The sequence below is a fragment of the Heterocephalus glaber genome, unplaced genomic scaffold (genome assembly GCF_053883595.1).
Source record: "Heterocephalus glaber isolate CG9 unplaced genomic scaffold, H.glaber_assembly_v1.0 deba00001461, whole genome shotgun sequence".
In the NCBI taxonomy this organism is placed as follows: domain Eukaryota; kingdom Metazoa; phylum Chordata; class Mammalia; order Rodentia; family Bathyergidae; genus Heterocephalus; species Heterocephalus glaber.
The window spans coordinates 46012284-46021707 of record NW_028258308.1 but is presented as its reverse complement, the minus strand read 5'-3'; the positions used below and the strand labels follow the sequence as shown (position 1 = coordinate 46021707).

Sequence of the window (9424 nt, the reverse complement as noted above, 5' to 3'; positions counted from 1 at the left end):
TTGGACATTTGTGTGACAGAAGAGCAACAGATCATTACAGCAAAATACTTTTGAATGATTAAGAAAGTGTGCCTTTGATGTTGTAGTTGTAATTGCAGAAAAAAGCAAGGTCATTTTAGTTGAAGTACATCACTCTGTACGGTGGAACTAAATGCAGACTTGCTCCGCACAGTTGTGCTTCTCTGTGCAGAATCTGTGAGGGCTGGGCTGCACCATGGCTGGCCATGGAACCTGCTTAGGAGTGGTAAAGCCCACAGCTAGGTATATCACTGTGATCATGGAGACAAACCTTGGCTACAGTTCATGTTCTCGGCCCCTTCCTACCTGGAGCTGCTCCTGACTCTGCTTTCCAGCCACCAGGGACTAAGCAACTTTTCTCAGCCCCACAATTCGTGCATGAGGTTTCAGCCCTGAAGCCCACAGTCCATGATCCAAACCTCTGCAGTGTGAAGCAACTGAACCATTTCCTCCTGCAGGTTGTGGCTGTCAGGTGTCTAGTCCCAGCATGCACAGGTCACCTAATGCATTGCCCTTCTAGATTCTATGTCTGAGAGTGTTCAGTCGTCTTCTTTGGAACAAAACAAGGCTTGGAGGGTTAATCAATGTCAGGGAAGATAACTTGACATTTGTAGATTAAACCTTTGAATATGTTCTAGATGTGTAAGTTTCATTGTGATGTACATAGCATCCACATAACTAAAATATTGCGTTTATTCTGCTTCTAAGATTATCAACAATAAATAATATGATGCAAGACAAAATGTAAGTGGCAGTGTGAATACTTTCCTTCTCATGAATTTCTGTGAGTGTCAATTAATGTTAATATCAAATTATCAAAATATGGATTTGTTATATTAATCAATACTCAACCTATGAGAGATTTATTACCTAAAATTTGGAAATATCAGAACAGTTTTCAGATAAGTTTATATACAGTTTACAGCATTTTCTTAGTGTCAGATGAAGGTCTTAAAATAGATTTCATTTGTTAAAATCACATTTTTCTAGAAACCTGTGCTTCACATGGAGTGTTGAAATGTGGGAGCCTCCCTCATCTCTTTCCACTGAGAGCATCTCCTCTGTTTGAAGTCGTGGACCATGGGAACATCACCGCAGATTTCATCCTCCTAGGCCTCTTCAACCACACCACAGCCCACCAGATTCTCTTTGGGGTAGTTGTAGCAGTTATGGACACCTCCCTCCTTGACAATGGCCTCATGGTTCTCCTGATTCACGAGGACCCCCAGCTGCACACACCCATGTACTTCCTGCTGAGCCAGCTTTCCCTCATGGACTTGGTGCTCATCTCCACCATCGTGCCCAAGATGACAGCTGCCTACTTGACTGGAAAGAAGTTCATCTCCCCAGTGGGCTGTGGGCTGCAGATCTTCTTCTTCCAGACAACTGGTGGTACAGAGGGCTTCCTCTTAGGAGCCATGTCCTATGACCACTATGTGGCTGTGTGCCACCTGCTGCAGTATGCCATCCTCATAAGCTGACCGTTGTGTCTGAGAATAATTTTGGGTCCCAGCTTCTGGGGGCAGCTGATGGCCTCATGCAGGCTGCTGCTGCCCTGAGCTTCCCCTTTCTTCAATAGACATAACATCGATCATTTCTTCTGTGAGGCCCCCACGCTGGTGCACTTGGCCTGCAGTGACACCTCTGCTTTTGAGTATGCCATGTACATTTGCTGCATGCTGATGCTCCTCATCCCCTTGTCCCTCATCCTCATGTCCTACAGCCTCATCCTCACTGCTGTCCTGCACATGCGCTCCACAGAAGCCCGCAAGAAGGTCTTTGCCACCTGTTCCTCCCATTTGGCCGTGGTGGGACTCTATTATGGTGGTGTGATTTTCATCTACATGAGACCCACATCCTACAGGTCAGCCAAACATGACAAGGTGGTGTCTGCATTCTACATCATCTTCGCCCCTATGCTGCACCCTGTGATCTACAGTCTGAGGATCAATGAGGTCAAGGAAGCCCTGAGGAAGTGTCAGAGCAACTGTGCTGCCTTAAGAAGTGACTGACAGTGTGTTTATTGTTAAAACATCAAACACTGCATAAAACATGTGTTTGAGCTTTTTTTCACAGAGAAAGCACTTACTTATATATACATACACACAAATACACACAGGTATATGTATATGTATATATCTGGTTTTTGGTGTTTGCTTTGCAGTTTGGAGGAATCTGTTGGGTTTGGATTAATTTACTATGGTTTCACTACCATGTCAACTTGTGGTATGGTAAAACTATACATCATAAATCTGATATAAATTTTTATGTAACTCCCCATGATAGATTTCTGTTAAAATTAAGTAAATATTAGATGAATTTTGAGGATTAATTATTGTCACTTTATAAATTAAGGTATAATCTGCACACAGTTGAATGACCATATGTGTTTTTCCTTCTACCAGTTTCAATGAGTGCCTGCATTTGGAACACACACACACACACACACACACACACACCATACACACAAAGAATCAGTGACACAACTTCCACCTCCTCAGAGTGGTCTTCCAATCTTTTGCCAGTGAAAACCCACACGCAACACACAGCCACTGTCTGACTTCCATCCATGTTCTTCAGTTCGGCTCTTCTAAATTTCATGGTAATTCAATCCAACAGTAGAACTTTCTTGTATGTTGAGTTTTCTTCTGTAAGTGTTATAAGTTTACAATATAGCCCACATTTTCCCGCCTGTCAGCAGTTTGCACTTTTTTGTTCCTTGCTGTATTTCCTGTGTTAGTGTGCTGTATTACTGTTTCTGAGCACATTACTTTGCTGAAGGACATCTGTACTGCCTTTGGTTTGGAACTGTTATGATTAATGCTCCTACAAAACTCTCTTATTGATATGTTTATTACTTTTGGTGCTTATATGATGAACTTTTTGTAAAACATTTTGCAAGTGTTTGTCTAATTTTAGACTCTGGCTGGGAGTGAACACAAATTCCAATTGTTCCAAATATTAGCAAACTCTTCATTTAAGCCAATTTAAATGCATTTCTAGTAACTTATGTTGCTTTCAATTTGAATTTTCCCTATGAGCAAATTATTAAAGACTTAAAAATTACCTTATTGCATATTTGTATGTATTTTTCTGTGAATTATTTTGATTTTTGAAAATGGAATCTATAGATGCTTCAAAAGCAAATGCAACTATTGACTCAATAATAGAAAATATATGATTTTAATAAGACTATTAATGTTTTTCCTAATACAGGTATATTTTGGTTACTTCTCATGATTATGTACATTCTGACATATCTGTTGTCATTCACTGTACTATCTTTAGTTATTTTAACTAACGTGATGATGTATGAAATGTCTCTCCCAACTTCTCCATTCAGCTTGAGACTATCAGTGGCTGCATCTTAGCTACAATTTATAAAACATAATGGTATTGCATTGGGAAATGATGCCCCTGAATATCTGAAAGCTTTTCATATAAGAGGTATTTTTGGCTGAAATATAAAATGATTTAAAAGAAGAAAAATAGGGGCTCAGATGTTCAGAGAACATTTCTTATGTTTTGTTAGCAAATTGTTGATTTTACAAAGGAAAAAATGATGACTATAGCTTCCTTTTATATCTTTCATAAATATGTATTTATTAACATTTTAAGGACAAAGCAAATGAATTAAAAATATACTTGGAGATGAATCATTTCATTCGTTTACTTCAATTATATTTGAAGCCTCTCTGAGCCCTGTTTCCCAAGGTTTCCCTTTCTTCACAGCATTTTGAGGGAACTGTTCCCACTGTCCTGTGATATAAGAAGTAGAAGGGTCTGGAGGAGACACTGTCAGTAAGCACAGACAGTAACTGCAGTCCTCAGTTACTTTGGAAATCCAGCTGAGTCTCACTACCATGTGACTCTGGCCAGGGCTCATCCTGACTCTCCCAAACTGTCCATTCCTACATGCAGGATATTGTAATGTCAGGTGCCTGGTCCATGTCAGGGGGAGGTGGACAATAAATGGTTTCTAGACATGCTTTTAATTATTATGAAAATTGGTTACCACCCAGACCCAGCAGCTTTTGTAACAATTTCTGGTTAGAATGGTGACAGTGTGCTGGAGCCAAGTGCTAACATGTCTTGGTTCAAGGGGTGGAAGGTCATTCATAAAGATGGCACCGCCAATGGAACCGCACTGCTTGAAGCTTAGGACTGCATCCTGCCACAGTTGCCCAACTGACAGGCCTCTGCAGCTGCCCCTCTAGGAGGTCCACAAAATTGGTGATATCGGTACTGTCCCTGTGGGCCAAGTGGAGACTGGTTTTCTCAAACCTGGCTTGGTGTCACCTCTGCTCCAATAAATGTCACAGCTGAAGTAAAGTCTGTTGAAATGCACCATGAAGCTTTGGGTGAAGTTCTTCCTGGGGACAGTGAGGGCTCCAACGTCAAGAACATGTCTGTGAAGATGTTCGTGGCAGCAACATTGCTGGTAACAGCAAAAATGACCCAGGCATAGAAGCAGCTGGTTTCTCTGCTGGGGGATTTTCCTGAGCCATCCAGGCCAGGTGGGTGCTGGCTGTGCTTGTGCTGGATTGCCACACAGCTCACATTGCTTGCAAGTTTGCTGAGCTGAGAGAAAATATCAATCCCCAACCTTGGCAAAGGTGGAAAAGGGCCACAAATTCTTGAAACCTGGAGATGCTGAGACTGTTCACAGGATTCCAGGCCAGCCTATGTGTGTTCAGAGCTTCTCTGACTCTCTTGCTCTGGGTCATTTCGCTGTTCATGATATGAGACAGAGTTGCTGTGGTGTCATCAAAGCAATGGACAAGAAGGCTAGGGGAGCTGGCCAGGTCACAAGATCTGCCTGGAGAGCTCAGAAGGCTAAAGGAATATTATCCCTGCCCTGCCACCCCAGGCTTCATCAGGCTAAACAGCAGACTCAGAACTGTGTCTCTAATTGGCCATCTAACTTTAACAGTGAAAGACTGGTTAATGAAGACTATCCTAAAACCTTCAGAAGGAAAGGAGAATGCTTTGTGGGCCATTTGGGTGTGTGTGTGTGTGTGTGTGTGTGTGTGTGTGTGTGTGTGTGGCAGTTTTAAGTTATTAGTTTTTAAAATCAACACTTTTACACAGAAACAATTTGACCAAAAATCTGAAACAATTTTGAGACCCATTAAAACAAAGTTTAATTAAAAAAAAGAAAGAGGATATGGAGGAGGAGGAGGGGAGGACATGAGGCAGAAGTGTGCAGGGAAATGGTTTATTTATTTCTGTGGGGACAACAGATGCTTCTTTCTGAGCTTAATCTCTCAGCCAAGGCTGAGCCAGACTCTGTCTCCTATCCTGTGATGACACCCAGACTCCTGTGTGGCCCCAGGGTCTCATGCAGAAGCCACTCCTTCCAGCCTCTTCTCAGGACACCCCAGGTCCCTCTGCTCTTCCTGCCCTAGGTAAATGTGGCAGTGCTGTCCCCAGAAGCCACAGCCCAGGGGACTTCAGCAGATGGCACCACCCTCCTCTTTCCCCTGATGCTCCCAAACCCCTCAACCCCCTGTCCCTAGCCCAGGTCTCACCACAGGCCCCCTTGAGGTTCCATACCCCTGGGGACTCTCAGGGCAGCAGCAGTGAAGGGGGTCGGGGTGCAGACTTCTGAAGCTCTGGGGCCTGGTAGGACAACTTGTATGTAGCCAGAGTCCACCCAGTGTGGAGCCCACTGAAGAAGTCACAGTGGTCTAAGAGCCCAGGGCAGCTGCGCAGGGCTGTGTGCTGCTGTTCCAGGAGCCCTAGGTGCCAGGTCACAGAAGCTGGGGCATCAGAAGTACAAAGGAGTTCTGAGGCCCCCTGTTGCTGAAATTCTGCAGAAGGTATTTCCAGTCCACCCCCTGAGTTACACTTTGCATTACTTGAGTTTATTCAGTCCTAGCCTGAGTCTTCTTTCTCAGTCAGTCTTCCTCTATTCTTTCCTCCTTTGTCCTCCTCCTCCTCTCCTTTCTGGTACACAAAGGCTTAATTAGATGTTCTGAGAATTCAGAGATATGAAGCCAAGCAGGGCAGCTGAAGAAAGACTAAGCACCAGCAGGCACTGTGGAGCTCTGTTCTGAGGGCTCACTGTGTGTGGGTCTGGGCTTTCCCTGGAACATGATGCTGCATCTGTCTCATCGGAGAGCATCCCTCAGGCAGAGTCTGCTGTTGCCTTGGTCCACTGGAAGACTGTTTGTCATTGCTTAATAGAAATTCTTTTCAGGTATAATTTGTAACTGATCAGTATTTTGTGTACAGAGGAGACAGAGGATATGTTTTCTCTAAGAACTAAGAAATAGATAATTTAAAATTTTTAAACATAAATTTTGAGGGAATAATTCACCAATTCTTAGGCCAGACACTGATCATATTCATTATACACCATTCCATATCAGTTACTTAAAATAATGACCTTATTCCACACATATTATGTCCATTCTGTGTATGATTTCTGCTTCTCTCATTAGTTTGCAGTGCTCCTAAAAGGATTACTAGTAAAAATAACTTTTTTGGTCATTTGCTGACTATCACACTAAGTCTAATACTTGAAATTTTTAGGACAAAAGTTATAATGATTATTCCATGTAATTCATTGATATCAAAGATTTATTGAAAATTTATAAACTAAAAGTACATTTTCATAAAATGTGAAATATTCAGGTAAATGCACTATTCTCCAGGAGTTTCATATCCAATATTTTTGAAGCAAATCATTTACAAAAGTCAATTTTATGTTTTTTTACCTTTTGCTTGTCTTACAGTTAAAAGTTTTTAAAGAAATTGTACTATGATCATAGAAGAGTAAATAAATACATTTCATGTGCAGTTGAAATGATATTAGTGAACAAGGGCCCCTTACTAAAAGTGTGTTTTGTATGATTTATCCATAAGAGGAGATGTCTCTAGTAAAATTGTGTAATTATAACTAAGTTATTCAATCCATAGCATGTTTTAAGCACTCACATAACTACCAAATAATTGACAGATTTGGGGTGTATGCAGGCCGTGGTTAAGGGGTGCACTAGGAGGTAAGGGTGTGGCTGTATCTAGAGCTAGGTCTTGATTCAAAGTGGGGCTGATGGTTAATGCAGCATTTGCACCACCTTAGCCAGGGACGGTTTGATTCCCTAGGTGGAACAGATTATGTTACGTCCTGTGTCATCTCATCCATGGGGATCAAACAATGAGGCTGCCTGAACAAACCAGTGGGACTGATTGCTAAGTAATGAAGAGAGCCTAAGTTGAAACCTCTCTCCCTTTTTCCTCTCTCTGTCTTTCTCTGTCTCTATATCTCTGTCCTGCTGTCTCTGCTTTTCTCTGTCTGTGTGTCTGTCTCTCTCTCACACACACACAAACACACAAATATTGAAAACCTCCCTCCCTTTTCCTCCCTCTGTCTCTATCTCTCTCCTATACACATACTAATACTTAATCACATACAGTCATTTAAAAGACATAGTATACACATAGACAAATGATTGTGTTCCACTCAGTTTCATTGTATTAAACTTTCTTCATACGAAATGAACTACATGAGTCAATGTAATGTTGCTTTACAATATTATAAGATCTTCATAAAAATTTCAAGTATCATACTTAGTAAATTGTGACCAACTGATTTGAAAAACATAGTGATGGTACTGTAATTCTTTCAGGGACATTGCAACATAACTCAAACAGAGTTCAAACACTGAGTTGCCATAATAGTATGGGATAAAATCATGGCTTTGTTTAAAGTAGTCCACATGGAATGTGATATAATAGATGTAATAATAGGAGTCTACCCTAGGAATTGGTGTGCTATTGGCTCAAATTTACATTTGAAAGTAGTACATTGTTGTTCTCTGATATATTATTCTTACTCCAGCAACAGAGGCTTATTTCCTAAAAATAAAATGACTATTTTAAGTTCAAATAAACAGTTTACATGGATAATAATGTATGCCGGTATCATTGTAGACTGAACTGAGCATTTCCTCCAAATTCTGAAACTTTACTTAAATATAAAGACATGGAGAGATGCTTTGAAACTGTAAGAACTTCTCAAAAACCATGCATTCAAAGGATTGTTGAAAAAGTTAAAGCAAAATTATGGGAAAGCATGTTTTCTGTTTAGCCTCAAATCTTACAGAAAAGATATAGGTGAGAAGTGTATGTTTCAGCTATTTCCCTACTTAGCATTATTAACAAGAAACTTTGGGACCTCGATGGGGAAACAGATTTTCCTTGGAAAGAGTTCCACACATGTTGTATGATCCAGCTTTTCTCCACGGTAAGAGTTATGCTGCCAGAGAACTCTGCTTTGGATTCCAGTGTAGATTTTATCCAAAGCCCAGAAATGCTTGGCTGGTGGCAAAGGCATAGTTTAATAATTCTACCATCCTGGGGTTGTTTTTTTTTTGTGCAGTGACTGTGCAAAGTGTTATAAAACAAAACTGAAGAATGTTGAGATGCCCCAGAGAAGCATGTATATAATGGTAGAAGATATCTAGTAAAATAAGAAATAAACTATGGATTGTTTTCAATAAAGAGAAAATATAAATATAGTTGTATAGAGAACATGAACTCTATAAAATAGAAAATCAGGTAAAGTAGCATAAGTGGAAGAATCGATTTATACTTGAATTGCTTGTGTACCTGTGCCCATAAGAATAAATGAAATGTTCTTATAATAAGCATTTAATGAAACTTACTATGGGGCAGAGATTCTGTAAAAATTGGGAATTCATTACTAAAGGGACCTGGAATGACTGCAATAAAGTAAATAATTTATTGAAAAAGAAAATCCAGAATAATAATATGGTTCCAGTGAGTAAAGGAAAGTTAACAACTTTGAGTAAAATGTGGTTGAATTAGAATTGACAGCCGTAGTCGTTAATTTTGAAAATTCACTTACATTCACCAGGTCACATTAGGCACCATGCCCCTAATTCTCCATCTGTGTCTGTGATCACACAGCCCAGGGCTGTGGGCCAGATGCGGTGCACTTGCATGAGTCTGCACCTCACTCAGGTGCTGCTCTCCAGACTCTGAAGCCGAGAGCAAACCATGGCTAACATGCAGGACAAAATAGGACTGAGGTTCACAGTGAAGAATCACATTTACACACCAGAAAAACAATGAACTATGAGGCACTTATATATTTCAGTAACATAATCTGCACATTAATTTTCCAAAAAGTGAAATTGAAATTTATTATAGTCAAATTTGTGAATCACTGCAAAAAACTGTCTAACATTTTGTTAATTTTGGTGATCAGAGCAGATATTCAAGGACAGAACTCTAGATCAGTATATGTTACCTGTAATCATTTATCTGTGAATATGTGCATGCATGTAAATATATAAAAAATATTATATATATTTATATATTATTACATATTACATTATTTATATATATATTTATATATATATAAAGGAAGACATCA

At 40.2% G+C, this 9424-nt stretch overlaps 1 pseudogene; it reads left to right on the top strand.

Moving 5' to 3' along the window:
- The first annotated feature begins 214 nt into the window (after positions 1-214).
- LOC101713833 (olfactory receptor 2T8-like) lies at positions 215-2387 on the top strand (annotated as a pseudogene).
- The last annotated feature ends 7037 nt before the right edge of the window (positions 2388-9424 follow it).